Raw genomic sequence first — 19,192 nt, forward strand, 5'->3', positions numbered from 1 at the left:
TTCTGGTACTGCCAAACTCAGTCCGATGTGCCTGTCTGAGACGATCACTGGGAAGCAAGGTAGTCTGTGATGTTTTGTAAAACCAGTTCTCTTTTTCCTTTCTGTTCTTTTAACATCCTAAAGTGTACACAATAGTTACAGGCATTATTTTGGGTGCAACCAGTGAGATGCAGTCAGTTTTTCTAGCTATTCTAGGTGTAGCCTGAGGCAAAGGGATGCTCACTCTCCCTCATCATTCACATCAGTGCCTGCTCCCCGGCCTGTCCCTCTCTCCCCCAGCATCCCACAGCTCCCTGTCCTTCTCAGGCCGCCCCCATGCAGATGTGCTTTCCTGCATCTCTTGGAGGTAAGAATTTTGCTCCCTGTTTTTTTGTTTTGTTTTGTTTTCTTTTTTTGAGCAAATCCAGTTTATTTAGCATAGAAATGAATTAAAAGTACGGAGCATCCTAGTCCGCTAGGGCATCCATCTGCCTATGCCTTCCTCCTCTGACTGCCCCATCCCCAAATCCGTGCCAGCAGCTCTGGGCTGCTGCAGCCCGGGAAGGTCAGCACATGCATGAAGGCACAGGAGCAGCCAGCAGACATTCAACCTGAGTCTCCAGGCTTGCAGGTTCATCATTTTTGTCTCCAGGCTTGATGCAGGTAAACCCTCTCTCTCGTCACCATTAACAACTCCCGTCCCAGCCATGTGCACGGGCTCCCTCACTGCCCTGCCCCTTTGAAGGCAGCTATAGGGCATTGTGTATTTACCTTGTTTTTCCCCCAAAAGAGAACCTCACAGTTCTCAGCCCGCACGCTTGACACAAGCAACAGGACCGCAGTGCTGTGCAGCGAGGGGACCAGAGCCTCTCGGCAGTTCTGCCTTGATAGGGACCAAGAAACCTGGCCACAGATTTCCTCCTCATCCTCCCCTTTCTCACTTGCCATGGTCTGTGCTCTGTTCTGTTAATCTCACCTGGGCTGATATTAGTAACATGGTTTAGCTGGATCACGTTTAATTATTTGTATATTTGGATTAATTTAACATGAGCTTTACCAGGAGGGGCTTTACTTCTGCAGGCTGTTTTCTGTTTCTAATAAGCACAGCCACTTTATTATTTTATGGTTACCTCATTATCCCCGAGAAAACAAAAATTCCAAATTTTATTGGGATGAATCTAAGCCGGTGATCAAACTATCTTGTGAACCAGCTTTATGTGCATCTCATTAAATAATGTAAGCCATAATACTGCAATTAATCAGAAAACAGACCTTTTTCTGCCAGTTTTTTTGCTTTTTTGCTTAAATATTTATGCTGGGAGAGTAGCCCATCTGGTTTAGATTGTAGCATGGAATCACAAGACTTACCCACCATCCCCTGACTTGTAATTCTGGAAAAGACTGGAAGTAGTTCGGCAACATAATATGTTTCCCTGTCTCCTGTAGAAATAAATCTCCAGCTTCAGAGTAGATTGCAGCTGACAACTGGGTAATTTCGAGACCTAGGCCCGAGTTACAAAATGGGGAACCAAATCCAGATTCAGATTTCTGGTAACTCGGTGGCTGGATTTCATGTTTAGGTTCGGGCTACTATGAGTTAAGCAGGGATTAGCTGTGCTGTCTGTATTCAAGCCCAGGTTTGGACTCGGCACCCTGTGATGTTCAGTGACATCTGGGGCTGCCCTGGCTCTCCAGGCATTTCCCACTACAGTTGAGGTGCTCATAGTTCCGTTCCTCCAATAGGTCAGTGAACACAAATGAAAAAAAACTACGGTATTTGCATGGTGATTGTCTCAGTACCATTAATGCACTACCTCTCAGCACTCATGTAACCAAAGGAACGTCACCATCCCCGTTGTACAGGAGAGGCATGAAGGCACAGAAGGACTAAGTTGCACGTGGGGTGTTAATACACCCGGGAGCTGGTCCCAAACAAGTGCTGCAGTGACAGAGCCAGCCCTTCTCCAGCTAATTCGATGCCACTTGCTACTGCAGGCATCTGATCCCTGACAGCACCCTTCTTGCAGAGCTCCCCAAGCCCTTCTCAGAGGTGGCCAAATACCTTTCTTCCCAGTTTGCAGGTGGAAAACACAGGCAAATTCCTATGGAAAGGACTTACCCACCGCAGTGAGCAACTGAGTCAGGAAAAGGACTGAAACGCTTTGAGGTGTCAGGGTGGGACATTTACCCAACGCTAAGGCCTTTCTAAATACAGCCGCTGTTTGTTCCGGAACTGTTCCAGGATGCTGTGTGATCACTGGGGAAACTCAGAGATCCTCACGTGCCCTTGCTGGGCGGGCCGCAGCCGGGCTGGGACATGCCAGGGTGACAAACCGCTGCGTGCCGGCCCCTCCGACCACGCCGGATGTGCCCAGCCACCTGGAACCGACACGGACTCTGAAGCGATCTGGCTGATTTGTACAGGGCGCGGAGCACCTGGGCTTTTACACACAGCTGGGACTGAAACGGAGCCTGGGATGTGAACTGCTTCCTGCTGCAAGAAATGGCACGGCCAGGGCAGGAGCATCGCAGCCTGGATCTTTCTCTGTGGTGGGTCAGCTTGGGACATGGAGGTACAATTTTTCCTCTTTTTTTTCAGTTACTATGCGTCTGGCTTGATGCTACCAAGAGCCACACAGCTGCCCCATGTTACAGAGATATCTGTGTCCCCGTGCTGGGGGGGATGCTCTGGGAACAACAAAATTTGTCAGCGCTTTCCCCTGCAGAGTACAACTCTCAAGAGCAAGCGGGACCATTATTTAGACTAGGCAAGATAACACTATGATAAAATATTTGAAACAAAAGGAATTCTTCACCACGTTGCTATTTCCCATAGATGAAAATACAAATGTTGAAGGAGGTGGGAGGTTGCAGCCCGTGGATCTAGCAGGTGCTGGGACTGACTTACCCATGAAATTCTGGCTCCGTAACATATTCTGTCCCTACAGGAAAATGAACCAGCAGTGAGGTTACAAGCCTCAGGTGTGGGAGACCCAGGCTAAAAACTTATTCTTCAGAAAGGTTTTTTCTGAGCCACAGGGCTGTGTCATTTCCGGCAGGGACGCTTGAGGAGCACGCAGGTGGTCAGACCCAGGGAGAGCACCCTGGCCTGCCCAAGCACACCTCAGCAAGAGCCAGCAGCGCTCCCAAGGCTTCCCCCAGGCGCTGCTGTGTCCGTGACTTCGGGCACAGGGTACTGCCCTGCACTCCCCTTTCAAGGACAGGACGTCATGGGGACAATACTGCTCCGGCACTGAGCTATGCACAGGTACGAGGGGCACACAGCACTGCTGTGGATGTAATTCGCTCACTGTGAATTAAGTCTCTCAGCATCGCTATGGATACGCTGGCATTGCTTGGCGGGCAAGACACTGAGCAAATCACGTCACAGTGCCCAGAGATGCAGAGGAGCAGAGAGTTCAGCTTCCATCCTCCTTGCCCAAACTCCCTCCTCTACACACCGTTGTGTCTCCACCAACACACCTGAGATGCCTCTGTTCGTGAAGCTTCTGTTGTGCCACTGGTTTCCATTGGGATTAGCTGTTTAAAATATTCAGATGCAGCTCCCACCTTCCTTTTGTTTTTCCTCTGACCCTAGAAGTAAAGATGGCATCCCTGGGCAGCCAGGCTTATCAGTCGGGAGGGTTTGTGGTGGCTGTGAAGAGCGGCAGACTCACCAGTTGTTAGAAAAATCCTCTAATGTTTTCATAGCCTTGTTCAGAGGTGTGCGAAGACACAACACGTTATGGCTCATTACAGGAAAACCACTGAAAAGAACAACTGCATACGGACACTGCATTTAAACCTCCTTGCTGGGGGAATTATCAAGCAAAAATGAAGAGAGATTTGCAAAGGCAGAGCAGCACTTTGCTTTGAAAACAGGCTCGCTGGCCTCAGCCTAAACAATTTGGGAGCAAGGTCATGTCACTGCAGGAGAGGTTCGCGGATTGCAGGGGGGCAGTGCCCGAGGCTCTGCCGGGAGAAAGGCTCAGGCTTTGCCCTGGCAGCAGAGGTGGCCCTGGGTCACCTGCCCCCAGCCCCTGCGAGGGGAGGTGGCATCGGTGAGGCTGGTGGCACAGCCCAGGGAGCAGGAAGAGGGCTGGGAGCCAAGATACGACATTGATCCTTTTTCCTCCCTCTTCCAAGCCCTGCCTGGGTAATGAAACGAAGAGGACACGGGGCCATCAAAGAAATCTGAATGCTACCACCTACCACTTGCCAGAGACACTAAAAGCAATAGGGAAGAAAAAAAAACATTATCTCCTGGGAGGTTAAATCAGCAAGCCATTACTAAAAAAAGATAAAGGGAGACAACTTTCCTCAGGAAGCAGCAAGAACAGTGTCCTCAGAGGGATCAAGCAATCAAAAAGGCTCTCTTGCCTTTGTTTCTTGAAGTCAGGAATGAACCAGATGCATATGAAATATTTGAAAAAAACTTGCATTACTTAGTATGCTGTGTTACTGCATGATGAAAAAAGAGCATTGTAACCAATTACATGCTTTAATGAGAAATGGGGCTGTCTCTCCTCACCCCTCTTCCCTGCAGAAGAGATCAGCCTGCTCAGATCTGTTTATTCCCTGGATTATACACTGGCATTTCCTCTCATCGCTGCAGCAGTGCGTTTCACAGCTCCTCCTCCTTTACTCCATCTGAAACAAACTCCTGGAAGCTGAAGGAAGGGCCTTGCTTGCTGCCACATCTCATGATGAATGGCTGAAGCTATCTGAAGTCACACAAAGGTGCAACTGCCTTGCTTCAAAAGGAAGTTATAACAGAAATGAATGTGCCTCTTCTCTGTAGAATAGTAAAAAGACAGATAGTGTAAATGGTAAATCTGGCCTCGTTTCTGCACGTTTTGTCCTGAGATGTGATTTGGTGGTAATCTGGCTGGTTCGCATCCTCCCCGGAAAGTGCATTTTAGGGCCCTTTGCTCAGGCAGTGAGTCAAGGTTGGCTCCGTTTTCTCTGACGCGCTAAACAAGTCGGGGTGTCTCCTGCTGAGGCTGTGCTCTGCCTTCCACACAGGAGGGACGTGGGGAGGAGAAGCGAGGGGCTGCCAGTCGGGCTGGGATCCTCACATGCTGCAGATACACACGCAGATGTCCAAGGAGAAACAACCTTGAACTACAAAACTCCAAACCAGAGACCGAATACTTCTAAAGCGAAGTAAAATATTTTGAATTTCCAATACTGCCCACTGTGATAACACCCTGTATCGAAGTATCTGTGGTTTCTCTGGAATGCAGGGTGGCTACATATTTGCAAAATAATGGGTGAAAGACTCTGTTTGTGATGATATGAGCAATCGCAGGAGCCGTGACGGAATCTCTCTGACCAGTATCTGTTCTGTCACTCATCTGCTAGCAGTAATAAATGATGGGTCTAATTCAACAACATTCACATCTAGTTTTTATCTATATAGAAGTCTCAGAAAGTAATCTTCCATTGCCCTGCAATGAAACTGGCTATAATTTTTGATGAACTGTGCTCTAAAAATGTGTCTGTACTTGTTATCACCATGCCTCGGTTATGAAAGCCTAATGCCAAAAAAATGAACTTGCTTACTACATTATCAGGACACGCTCGGATTTTTTTCTGCTCTCACCATCTGCTTGCTTTCATATGCTTTCCATTACTGAGACAGTGTATTACACTGCTAGCAGAATTAGTAAGAATAATTTAGCTCCCCCAACAAACATGATAGTAAATACAATGGGCAACACTCTGCTCGCTCCTTACTCTGTGCAATCCACCCGCGTCTGTTCTGTGCCACCTAAATGGGTCAAGTTATTTTCTTAACCCTACAGGCCCAGCTCCTACTGACTTCACCGAGGAAATCTGAGTGTAGATGATGGAGGAATGCAGCTCACATTATGCCTGACACCTAATTTAATGGAATAAGGGTTTTTCTTCATTACTGTGGGATGCTACACTTCTGAGCTACTTACTGAAGTAGGTGCAAACTATTTAAGGCTTGTCTGACATATACCATGCATGCAAGGAAAAGGAAAGGTCTTGCTAGGCTGGTGTGCCCACAGGGCGAGGACAGCCACCAGCACCAGCCCTTTGAGAAGCCAGAGGGGTGGCTGAGGAGGGGCTGTGCTCTGCGGGCAGGCTGGGGGAAGGAGGCATACCAGGGACCAGGGACCGTGGCCACCTCACCCTCTTACGAAGAGGGCTTGGACCCGGCAGGCTCTGCTGACTGGCTCTGATACTCAGCCCCCTTCAGTGAGCAGTTCCGGGCTTTGGGGTTATACCCTAAGGGAGAGAAGTGCTGATGCCAGAAAATGAGACTTACTGGGCCTTCCTGTGGGGTTGTTACTCGTTTCGTGGATTTGAGATGAGAGGCACCTTTTGAGCATATAGCCTAATAAAACTAAAGTTTTGCAAGAACCATGAGCAAAAGTGCAGGCTTCTGATTACAAAATACAAAATGACAATACTTTTATGTACTACATCATGAAAAATCCAAGCATGCTAGCAATCTGTAATGACACGGCCATTCCTGTTTTTCTCACAGATGAATTTTTTTTAAGCTGTGTACTCTTCTCTCATTCTGCTGGGAAGTCAGGCACTCACCTTCCATGAATGCTCTTCAGCATCAAGATGATGCTACACCCCTTCGTCTCAATCACTTGCAGTAGTGCCTCCACAAGGAGACGATTAGCCTGAATAAAAAGAAAGCAGCAAAGTGAAGAGGTTAACTCTAGCACATAGGAAGAGCAATGCGGGGGAAGGGCTCGGAGGTGAATCTGAACATCTTCTCTTTATTGCATAATTACAGAGAACAGAGAAGCACCACTTGTCACCGGCTTATGCACTCTCCTTTCTGCTGCATTGACTAAAGCTTGTTTTCAGGTTATATCATAAAAGAAAATGAATGGAAGCAGGTTTATCTCTGAAATGAATTGAGCACATGGCCACTGAATCTCTTCACCCATACAACACTATTTTGAATACTCTGAATTAAATCACTGCATAACAAAATAAACAGTAGTATATAAACATTAATTAATATTCATAGTAAGTGAACTTCCTCCCAGATTTACTTCTGGTGAATAGCTCTTGGCTCTAGTCCTTGAAAACCAGTGCTGAAAGAGCAGAGCTAAAGCTGTTATAAATTATCATTTGTGATGGCAGTGTCACAGACTAGAAGTCTATCAATGTGAATCATAGTAAATCAGGAAGGAACTCACACAAAACCTGCTGCTGCAATAAACAACAGGCTTCCACAACTGAAAAGCACTATTGACATCAAGTTCTCAATTCAGTAAAAACATTACTTTCTTTACAGCACATGAACTTCATTTTCATAATATGGCCCTGCACCCTCTTGAATTAAGATGTTAAAAACGTTACTTCCTTTAGCTGTTTGACTCACTCTCCCCTCAGCTGGAGGAGCTGCAGGGAAATGGAGCTTAATAGGAAATTTAAGATATTGATGTACTGTTATTGTTTTAACAGGTTTACTTTGACTTCCTAACACAAGGAAAACAATTTATCTGAGCTATACGTGGCTAATAGCTCTAGGAAACTTGGTTATCTGATGTAGCATCTAGCTTACTTGCAGAAACTTTAACAGATTCTTCTCCATGACACTGTAAATCATAACAATTGCATAAACAGGTAGATCTGAAGATGAGAAGCACTGTTGAGGATCCACCTCACAACAGACTCCCATTACAAATGAAATGGCCATTTCAACTGCCAACATGGTATAAATCTTTTGTTATTGGGTTGCTCGGTTGTGGTTACTTGCAAATGAATTTGATTATTAGAAAAGGAAGATAATAACCAGGAAACACTTGAGCTCTGCAAGTTGCATATACTTCCCTGTTGACTTCAAAATGTGTCTAAACATATACAAATCAAATCAAGTCTGGCATCAGTGCCTTCATTATTCAACCCAATTCAGTTCATCTTGTGAACTGCAAATTAGTTCTTCACATATTTGTCATGATTAGGCTAGGTTTATGAGTGATTCATAACAGATGGATAGTGGAATACACAATAAAGGATGGGAAAAAAATCAAGGAGGCTGATGTTTCTGGCACGCCTCCGACGGGGATGATATGTGATGAACGTGCTAAGAGCACTGGCTTCCTTTAAAGGGGCTGTGAATGTTAGCATAGTATTTGTACAGCTCAGATATTCCCAATAAAGGCCCCGAAATACCTGTTCCTCAGACAAGGCAAACAGGTTTCCGAGGGAAGATTTTACTGCTTTTTTTTTTTTGTGTGTGTGTGTGTGTGTGTGTGCACGTGTGCCTCTGGAAAGCAAGCCGTTAAAAAAGAGAAATAGTATTGTTATTATTGTTGGGATCTCACAGTAAAATTCAGCACAAAAAAAAAAAGAAGAAAGGGCATGACTGAAATTCCACATGATTATTTAACATGCAGGTGGAAGTATTTGCCTCCATTCTCTGTCAGGCTAAGGCAGAAGATAAGGTTAAGAAAAGTTAGAGAAAGGGCTACTTATACTTTACTAGCGCAGAATAAAGGATGTGAAAGTCACACGGAAAGCACGGTCATAAAAACTAATCTATTTCCTTGTGTTCTGCAAATCCTTGAAAGGTACATGCTGTTCAGGAAAGATGGAAATAGAGATTATCTTGGCAAATTGATGTTGTAGTGCCATGACATGGTAGCTTATAAAGGAAAGACAAGACAGCATGGGCAGAAGACTGTTCAAGACGTAATAATTCTGCAGAAGGACAATAAAAGTTGACTCTACTGCATCTCCAACAGCCTAAGGAACAGCATCAGGAAAGGCTATAGTTCTCCATAATGCTCTCACAGAAATCTCACATCCAATGCCTAGAACAAATACTGCCAGCAATATTATGGTCTAGATACTCAATCTAGATACTCACTGGGAAAGTCAGATTTCTTCACCAGAGTCAATATGTAGAGCTCCAGTTAAGACCTGGTTTCGGTGAGCAGGGAATACATCATGCAAGAGCTAATCATAGACAAGAATCCTGCAGTGAGCAGGCATGGGCTGGCTCAGTTAAAATTAAATCAAAGAATAAACAAAAATAGATCTGTTACTATTTATTGAACTACCAGGAAACAACTAGTGAAAATAAGTTGACCAAATAATTCAAGGACTTCAATTTAGAAAGGGCGTGACATTCAGATCAAAGAAACCTTCAAGTAAGCTGGGAGGGGGGAAAAACAACAATTTTAGTGAAATGCTTCAGATCTAACATGATGAATAATCCCTTCAAAATGGCTATTACTCACAGGGAGATCAGACATCGCAGGTTGCCAGTGCAGTCCTGAAATACAGATTGTCCTATATACCTCTTGGCAACAATCTCTGAGGCGGTGCTGAGCTCTGGGTTCCCTCTGTCCCTCCTCCAAGCAGGAGCCTGCTCCCAGTTCCACAGCGATGGAGGGACCAGGCCAGCTTCAGCTCCACACCCAGTCACACGCCCCAACGCGTGGGATGTGCCTCTCGCCACAAGACCCCACATCTCTTTTAAAACAAAGCAAAGTTAATCACTCTAAGTCCAAGTAATCAGAGCACTTAGAAGACATGGAAAAAGAGACAGATCAGCAATGAAAACTGACTTGGAAGTCAGAAAGTGCAGAAATACAGTGGAGACTGCTAAAAGTGAAGCATTGGAAAGGAAATTAAAATGACAAATGGTACCTCAGCTATATAAATAAAAGGAGAACAAGGAAAAAATGGAACCGCTCTGAAATGGGAATGATGTAAAGATCAGAGATAATTCAAGTACGGCTCCAAATCTAAATGAGTACTTTACTTCAGTTTTCTATAATGACAGTGACACTGAATTTAATGGAAGAAAGCATATATATATATATATATATATTATGATGGATAACAGGAGAGAAAGAAGGGAGTGGAAATGCGAGGTGGTGTGTTCAGATGGGGACGGAAGGAACAGGAGGGGGTGAGCTTCCTCCCGGTTCTGAGTGACCAGAACACCGAGCAATGCTGTCGAGGGGCACTGGCTCCCCAGAGAACAGCACAGGGAAAACAAAAAGTGATCTGGGTAACTATATGTCCTGTTGCCTGAGCGCAGTTCTCCGCAATTTGTTAAGAACATTTTTGAATACAGACATACACACACATATAGAGATATATATATATGTATATCAAAAACATGAAAGTAAATGGGGAAAAACAGTCTGAGCTAACCAAAGGTTATCTGCTATTTATGCCCGAGGTAATTGACTTTTCTGAAGAATAAAAAAGACAAAATTATAACTATCTGGACTTTGGTAAAGCATTTACAATCGTGTCAATTGGGAAATTACTGTGTAAGTCAGCATGTGCGATTCACAGCACAAACGTGGCAGCGATCAGGCCAGTGCAACAGGACAGAGGCTTTACTGGAAAAGGAGGGACCATGCCAACAGAGTATCCTACACAGGGAGGAACCACAAATACTGTCCATGAACTGCTCTAATTTCATTAGAGGTATTCGCAAAAAGGAAGTTACATAAATATGACATTTAAATATATATATAAGAAAATTTTTCTTATGTCACAGACTGAGGAAGTATTACTAGTGTGACAAAGCGTAGGAATATCATGCAGAAAGACCTCAGTAACTTTGAAAAACTGACATAGGCTGTATTTATACAAAAAAAGAAAGGCTGGTAACAGAATTATTGCAGTAAGATGGAAAGTTGAAAAATATAGAAGATAAAATCACAAGGTACTCAACTGCAGGATAAGTACTTCTAGAAAGTGATCATATGTACTCCTAAACTGTGCTCAGGGCATCCCCTGTGGACCTCTGCACCATTCCGGTGGTGGGACACACAAAGAGGAACTCTTACTGTGCATACTTCCATGTATGCATTGTCCTCCAGCTCAAACGACATACCGGTGGCTGAACAAGGCATTTCATTTCTGCTGAATGAGAGTTACATTCTCAGCTCCAAATCAGCAAAGCTCTGCTGAAACAGGCAGAACTACAGTAGGTTGGCCCTGGCTGGAGATCTAGCCAAGGATATCTAAGGGAGAGAAAATACATGGGGAAAAAAAAATCACAGATTTTAAGCAGGGCTTTGTGCTACTGCTAGCAAGGATGCCCTGAAGACTCTGGTTCACTGAGGGGTCCTGGCACAGGGAAGGGGGTAGCACTTGCCAAAGGAAATGCTTTTTGCAATTTTAGCTTCCTTCCTGCTTCGCAGCGCTCCAAAGGTCAGCCCCCTGAATTTCCGTACCTGCCCCAAGACGTGGCTGCGCTGGAGGCATAGGTGGGTCCCTCTGGTATTGCAAAGAGTATGAGACTACATGAAAGCAGAAGGCCAGCTACGCAGGTGAAACAATCCCAGCTTGTTTTCTGCTACTTCAGCGGGACCTGAAATACGCACATTTTAAAGAGAGCCTATAAATCTAGCTGTACACGCATACACGTGTATTCATTTAATTTCACTGTTATGAGCAGCTATATAAAAGTCCACAAAAATTATTTGCCAGACTTCCCCCTCCTCTTTTGCTGCGTTATAACAGCTGGTATATGGATTTACATTATGAACCTAATACAGTAATCGCAACTTTAATAGTGTATTATCCTTTTCCCTCTGATGGGACCTGGCTAAGAGTGTCCCTTAAATTAACTGTGTAGGTATAGAGATGGATGCTTAGTCTAACAGCCACATCATTTCTGATCTTTAAGAAAAGCTCGGCGCAGGAAGGATAGTGCAACTCTAATGAAGTGATTGTAAAACATCTTCCCCCCCCCCCCCCCAAAAGGGTTGCAATTTATAAAGTTTTACCACCCTATCTTCAGCGTAAGATGCCAGGCAGTCAGGAAAAAATATGCAAAGTTACACTGCTTGCAGGGAGAGCAGTGAGGGTGAGCTCTTCACCTCCCTCCCTGGGGGAGCAGCCTTATGAATGCCCCGGGATGCCCTCATCCTCTGGCCAAGTGGGGTGGAGATGAGGCCAGTCTCATAGGCTGGAGGATGATAAAACAGATTGGGAAGATCTTAACTGACAATGCAGACTGGCATTTTTCCTCTTACAGCTCTTTTCTTTAGTAACAGCTTTCATTGTTGCCAACCTACATTTTTGGCCCTTGTCTTGCCTGGATAAAACAAACATATGCCTTTCTTGAAGGAGTTTGTCACTGCCAAGAGCCACAGTGAGGGCTCAGTTGTCGGCATCTCGTGTCCCTGCCTCCCCAGATGCAGACAAGAAAGATCCTGAGCAGATGAGAACACACAGGAGAAGTGTTTGTGCACGCATACCTGAGCAGTCAGAGATTGAGCATGAGGGACTGGCAATAGATTTGTTTAAAATAAAATCACCTTCCCTTCATAAGGTCTTACACTGTTAAGAATACATTCATTTCCTGCAACACACAGCAACAAATGATGTAAGGAGGAGCATTCTTCAGAGCCTCTTTGGAAAGCACTGGGGAAGTGGGAGAAACACCTCAAACTTTGAGGTTACTCCCTCTTGTCAATATTCCCTCTACTTTTCCCCAAATACCAAATTTTCTGGTCACCAGCCATCATTTTCCTTTTAATTAAACAACTTGCCCTCTCCCTTACAGTGATTTCCCTCCATCCACCCCACCTTTTCCCCCACATTTTCTTTGTCAAAACGTACCTTTACTTTTACTTGGAAATCAAGATTGGTCAAATTCCAGCCACTCAGCAGTGTAACCCCTTTTGGCTAGGCTCAGGGTATTGGTAACAAATGACATACTTCTGCATATTGTGTCTCGCTAATCAGTTTGTTTTGTCTTTCTGCAAAGGACTACTTGTATTTCAATTAGAATTGCATTACTTACTTTCTGAAGGAGCAAAAATTAAGGTCTGATAACATAATTCCATCTCCTACTGACTTGCATGTGACCTTTGTCTTTCTGTTAAATATCCTGAACTCCCCTTTTTCTACAGTTTATCATGACTCACCCATTACAGTGTTTGTTTCACTTGGTGGAGTCCTGAGTATATTCATTTTGGAATGAGTTTTCTGATACAGCTGTGATATCATCCCTAGTGCTGCTGCATTTTAGCATTACTAAATTAGGAAGACAGAGGAGTGAGAAGTGATTTCTTAACCGAGGTAAGTCTCCTTCACTACTACAGTTGACATAATGAAAGAGGTAAGAACACAAACTAGGATGGCAAATGTACCAGGATGGTAAGTGTACCATTGAAATGTTTTCTGGATCCCTGCTGCAGACTGGGAAATGCTGTCCCCCCCCTTGACTCATGGGTCTGTGCCCGTCCCAGGCCCCCAGTAAGTGCCGACACACCCAAAAAGCAGAGACCTCCCAGGGGGTAATCTTAAAAACATGAGGTAATTGTGCTTGCTGGCTCAGCAATGGTGAGGTCACATCTCCAGTATGTCCCGAGGTAGACATGGAACAACCCGGGACATAGCAGATGGGATGAACAAGAGATCAGCCATCCAGAAAATACAGCTAAACAAACCGGGGCTGTTTAAACTAAAGGGAAGTCTGAGTGAGGGCACAACACCATCCTTTAAGTGGAACCAGGCTGTTGCAAAGAGAAAGTAATTTCCATGTCTGTGATGGATTGGGCAGGAAGTAATTGCCGAGAAGTAACAGATGAGGATGTAATTGCAACAGTGACAATTTGAGAGATTTAGGTCAGATATTAGGAAAACCATAAACGGGATAGAGACACACGAGAGAAGATTCACTGAGGTGACAGTGGAACCACCATTAGAGAAGGTCTTTAACATCAGGCTAAAACAAACAGCCTTTAGGATGCATAGTCTGACTTTCAGTGGTACAGAAAAACGATGCCTTGCAGCCACTTCTAGCTCTGCTTCAACAGCCACATCTCCTGGAACAACCTCCATGCAGGTCCCCATGTTCCCAGTGCTGTCTCAGTCCGAGTAACAAGTCCAGAAAGCACTGTGCCTTATTTGGATTTATCACCCACAGAGAAAACAGATCTCCATACGGAATTTGCCCTCTAGGAGCAAGCAGCACGGTTTTTATTGACTGAAGGATTTAACAAATGCATGTCAAACCTCTAGGTACCCCACGCAGAGGGCTGTGATGTCCAAGCATCAGCTGGCTTGCAGCAGGACGCGTACTGCCACACACGCTCTCCCTGAGCCACGTTAGTTAGATGAACCATTGCATTCGGCTTCGTTTTACTCAAGTGGGGAGAACTACAAACCACAGCGAGTTCAAAGGGAGCACTATCATGAGCCTGAACAGCATGAGACACCAAAGAAAGTGCGGCCTTAATATCCTGGGAGGTTCCTAAATGTTATCTCACTTCAGCCATGCACAGATGGCCCTTATCTATGCTAAGGAGGAGCATATTTTCTTTCTATCAGAGCAGCAAGATGCGCGAGGCTGCTGCTTCACCCCAGTAATATGGCTCTGGAAGATGAAGCAAGAGAGGCAGGAGAGGGCTGCAGCTTCTGTAGAGCTACCACAACACTGCTCAGTCTGTGTCACTGCCATGGATCTACTTCTGAGTTTCACTGGGACGTGCAGGTGAAACATCCGTGCTGTAGCCTGGCTCTGGCAGTGCAGGAGCTGGGTCTCCAGGAATTTGACTGTACAGCCCCAACGGAGGCTCGGTGCCCCAGCTCCCCAGCCCAAAGCCCACTGGCCAAAAGACGCTGGCTGCAGCTGGTGGCACTGCACCAGGCTGGTTAGATGCAGCCCAGCTTGGCTTTGCATCCCAGGTCCTGCACCACTGTGGAGAGTCTCGCTGAACCACCGCTTGCTGGGGGATGAAAGGAGATTGCCTTTTAGTTTTAGAAGACCTTAATCTCTGCCCTGGCTGATGCCAGCAGTAGCCACAGCATGAGGCAAGGTGACAACTGAAGTCCTTTGTTGGCCCATGGCTTATAACAATACATACATAACTCCCCCAGGCTCTGTGGGGATTAACTAGCTAGTGTTTGTGAAGCTTTGAAGATAAAAAACCACTCTGTAAGTGTTAAAGGATTGCTGTCCCAGTGTGTCAGCAGGATATCACAAAATTTCTTGCTCTTTGAGGTGCAGTTGCTTCAGGTGATCCTACAAGCAAGATATTTTTTCCCACTGCTTGCACTAAACTTAAAACTTGACGGGGGAATTATTGCAGTGAAAGATGCAAGAGTCTTCTTTCCACTACCCCTCAGTTATGTGGGCTGTGCCCCCACTGCTCCTTGACTGTGACATGCTCCTCAAAGGTTTATTTAAGCTTTCCAACACGCTCTCTTGCAGGAGAAATCACGCTGCTGGGATGCCAAGAAGAGCAGATGCAGCACACCAAGCCCTGCCATCCTCTTCCGCAGTGACAACATGCTGTATTGGTCCAAACACACACCTCCACAGAGCAGCTTCTGGGGAGCTGGGTTGCAATTGCAACAGCTTTGGAGCTCAGCTTGCAGCTGACTGCTCAGTTCCAGCCACACGTAATACACCAGCAATTTGCTTTCAGTTGTCCCTGGTATCTCTTCCACAGCAGTGAGGGAAGACAAGAGAGACCGTCATGTTTGGGAACCAATTCTCCTATAAAGACATATATGAATTTCAGAGAACGATAAGGGTACGTATCTGCAGTACTCCTTCCTAGCCACATACAATCACAAAGGATCGTAACACAAGCTGCAACTCCGACACCAGCGGTCTGTCACACCGGGGCTGGACACAGTTCACTGCCTGCTGGAGACTCACTTGGCTCATCTCTTAGCTGAAATCCCTTTCTCATAGAAAGAACAAACTCTTATTCAATGCTGGATGCTTACATGCTTACAGTTGGTTGGTTGTAACTCCAAAATAACTGTCAGTTCCAAAGCATGTTAGAAGAAAAAAAAAAAAAAAAAAAGCTTTCCTAAGCTCTCTGGGAGAAGAAAGCCAATTCCTTGACTGACAGTGCAACGGAGGGCTTTCAAGTACTCCACTTAGTCTTAACATTTAGGGGGCTAGATTTTAAGCAGCTAAGCAGGATCTGAAAGCAGACATCAGGTGGTATATTTGGAAGTCTCCTGGTACTCGGTTTCTATCAATGTCATCACAAATCAGAAAGCTACACTCCAGCCCTGACTTAAGCACCTAAATCCCTTTTGTTTTCCTTGGTTACCCTGAACCAAAATTGATTAGTAGATTTAGAAGTGTCAGAAAAATGAAACACGTGGAACATTTTTCTAAAATACCCTGTGCTCTAGTTGAACACGCCAGCGTTTTCTAAGGCAGAAGCTGATTCATTAGGGTATTACAATCCTTCCAGGTGGACATACTTGAAAAACCTTGGAAGAAGCTTTTCAGTTCCCATCCTCTGGAAAGAAGGGTGGGGCTCCGCAAAATTCAAGATAGAGCATAAAATTTAATGTGATGTAGGCAAACGTGTTCCATCCTCCAAACAAAGGTCCACACAAACTTTGGTGTAGATCTGAGGTGGTGCATGTGATATAGTCTCAAAATGTTGTGCATCTTGAACCTGAAACAAAACCTGAATTTTTGGAAGTCTCCTGGTTTGTGTCTTTGTCACCCAGAATTTCCTGTTCTACGCAAAGCCAAAGGTGCTGGTCTCAACACGCTGTGTGTTCCAAGTCACAGGTGGCAGCATCACCTCACATGGCTGCTGAAAGCAGTAATTTCCTTAGACCGCATTCATACACTCATGCTGGAGGACTTCTGAGACTTGTGAAGCACATCTGTTCAAAAATGAGACGAGTCTGTTTTCTGCCTTTTTTCCAGCCAATTTTCTTGCTTAGCCTAAAGGAGATATCTCTGTTTTTTCTAAGGGACCTCTTCAGAAAAGATGCTGAATGGGGACTTCAGGCAAAATATTCTGCAGTCTTCTCTGGAGAGGAGGTTAATGCATAAGCATAAGGTTTCATATTTTGATCCAGATAAGAGCCTCTTGACTTTCTCATTCTGGAAAAGCAAGCCATGCTGCAGCAACACTAACTGAAAACCAGAGACTCCCACAGTTGTGTAAAAACTTTCCCAGAAATAAAACCTTCCTGCTACTAATAAATAGCTGCACAAATATCTTGACATGCACAAAAAAGAAAAAAAGAGGAATAGCTCTAGCTACAGAAACATTAATTTTGTAGGAACAGGATGGGAAAATTCTTGCCTTTCACGAGAAATCAAAAGCCTCTGGGTTTTTGATTTTGAAAGCAGTGGGGCCAGAGTGCCCACATTCTAGCTGTGGCTGGGAGGAGAAGACCTGCCCCAGGCACCTTTCAATGCTCCACATGCCTTGCAGTTGGACAAGACAGTCATTGCTGCAGCACCCATGCATGACCACGAAGGTGAAGAAGTTCTGTCACACAGGTTCCTCCTTCCTATTTTTAGTGTGCAACACTGATTTTTTTTTTAATATATTTTTAAGTCAACATTTTATTCTTAATTTTGATCTGTCAAATCCGATTTGGCCCAAAATCAAGGTAATAAACCAAAGCTTCCATATGTGTCCATAGTCAAAAAAAATATTGCTGTAAAAAAAAATTTTAAAAATAATGTTAAAAAATTCCAGTTAAAACAACTTATAAACATGCAGAAGCACATTTGGAACATTCCTGCAGCACATAAATATGCCCATGCTACCTGTGGCGATTTACTTATGCTTTCAGGTTCTCATGCACTCTCAGAAGTTGCAGCTGAGCGATGTTTCTGCTGTTCAAAGAGAAATATAACTACCAATTTAACTATCCAATTTTCATATGCATTGGGCCAGAGTTAGGCTGAGCACCACTAGCTAAGGCTTATCATTTATTTTACAGAGGGACTACCATGGGGTCTCTCAGCTACAATGGCCCAGATAAGGCAAGTGTGCATTTTGAAACTGTGACTGACTGAGACAAAGCTAGAAATCCCAGCAGGGCTGTTTCAGCTACAGCAGCATTCCTCCCACAATTTCTGTTTTTTTCTCCCTATGCCCCTCACATCTTTTCAGCTCTAAAATGCTCCCTATTTTTAGCACACAATTTGAATTAAAAATTAAACAAAATGGGAAATAGCAGACTGGCAATGGCTGTCCCAAAGCACTGTATGCTAATTGCAGACATGTTGCATGTCTTGGCCCCATTTTCTTTCCACTGAGTTGAATGCAAGTTTAACAAATCCTCCGTCCTTGCTCCCATACTCATCTGTTTTCCTTGTTTTGCTCAGTATATGCTTGGTTCCTTCTTCCCTCCATTTTCTGATAGATGCTATTATCTTCTCTCAGGAAATAATAGGAAACTCTCATAGCATACTTGCTCTCAGGCCAATTCCTCGCATGCTTGCACCAATGAAGCTCCCATTGACTAAAATGCTAAGGAGCAGCTTAGGGCAGGAGATGACCGGGAAGGACTGGAGAGGAACAAGGACTTCGCATAGATGAAAAATTTAAGTGGTATAAAAAAAAAGTAAATCTGAAGCATAAGGCTTTTACCTATCCAGAACTGCTCAGAATTTAATAGAAAATAAAGTCCTCATAAGAGGGCACAAGGAGACAATCACTGCCTGTTACACACTCTTCCTTATAAAGCACAGTAGCATTGCCTTGTGATGCATCCATGAATGGAAAGAGAAGAGTTTAAATGGAGATGTAGAGTAACTTCCCAGAGCAAACAGTTATTCTATCAGCATACATATCTTTGAAATTGGGTCCCTATTTTAAGGGATTAATAGTATTACAGTCTGCTCCAGAGACCTCTGAAATCAGCAGAGATCTTTCAGTCTACTTTACCTGGCTTTTGATTGGCTTCTTAGCTTAGACTAAAAGCATGACGAGGTACAATAGAGCTGAGAAACAAGGAACAGGGAAGGCAAGGTTTGCCAAAATATTACAGACAGCCCTTTTTATTCCAGAAAAATTATGATATCAAGTCCCAAATAGCTGCGAAGTGTTTGAACTAATATCTTCTTTCTAATCCATACATTATTTTTAAAGTGGAATCATTATGCAAGTGTCACCTGAAAGATCTTCACTGCTCACACTTACTGCATTAGCCTTAAATACATGGTGTTATGAGAACCCAAGATTACGAAGGTAAGCCTGCACACAGCTCTGCCCAGAAACACTACAGGTTACATCTCTCCTAGTTATAAAAGTCATCAAAATTCATACTGAGACTCAGTGGACCACAGGGTCCCAGCCCACGGCAGCCACACTGCTTGTCTCTGGCAGCAGCTGCATGCAGCATTTCATCAGGCTAGCCCCCATCTCCCAGACAGCTCAGCTATCCTCAGCTTGGCAAAACTCAGCATGGAGAGAAGCAGCCCATCACAACTGCAAGAGAT

General features: G+C 44.6%; 1 long non-coding RNA gene across 7 annotated transcripts in view; it reads right to left on the reverse strand.

The window, feature by feature from the left end:
* Positions 1 to 19,192, reverse strand: part of LOC106036795 (uncharacterized) — a 30,687-nt gene that overhangs the window by 3,708 nt on the left and 7,787 nt on the right. For 4 of the 7 annotated variants that reach the window (XR_007165726.2, XR_007165720.2, XR_010831964.1 and 1 more), the window contains exon 3: positions 6,559 to 6,647. This is a non-coding gene — a long non-coding RNA (uncharacterized lncRNA). Of the gene's footprint in view, positions 1 to 2,098; positions 2,214 to 6,558; positions 6,648 to 9,284; positions 11,118 to 19,192 lie in introns of those variants that run through there. The other 3 variants (XR_007165728.2, XR_007165724.2, XR_007165725.2) reach the window with 3 other exon arrangements.

Source organism: Anser cygnoides, chromosome 5, assembly GCF_040182565.1.
Source record: "Anser cygnoides isolate HZ-2024a breed goose chromosome 5, Taihu_goose_T2T_genome, whole genome shotgun sequence".
Taxonomy (NCBI): domain Eukaryota; kingdom Metazoa; phylum Chordata; class Aves; order Anseriformes; family Anatidae; genus Anser; species Anser cygnoides.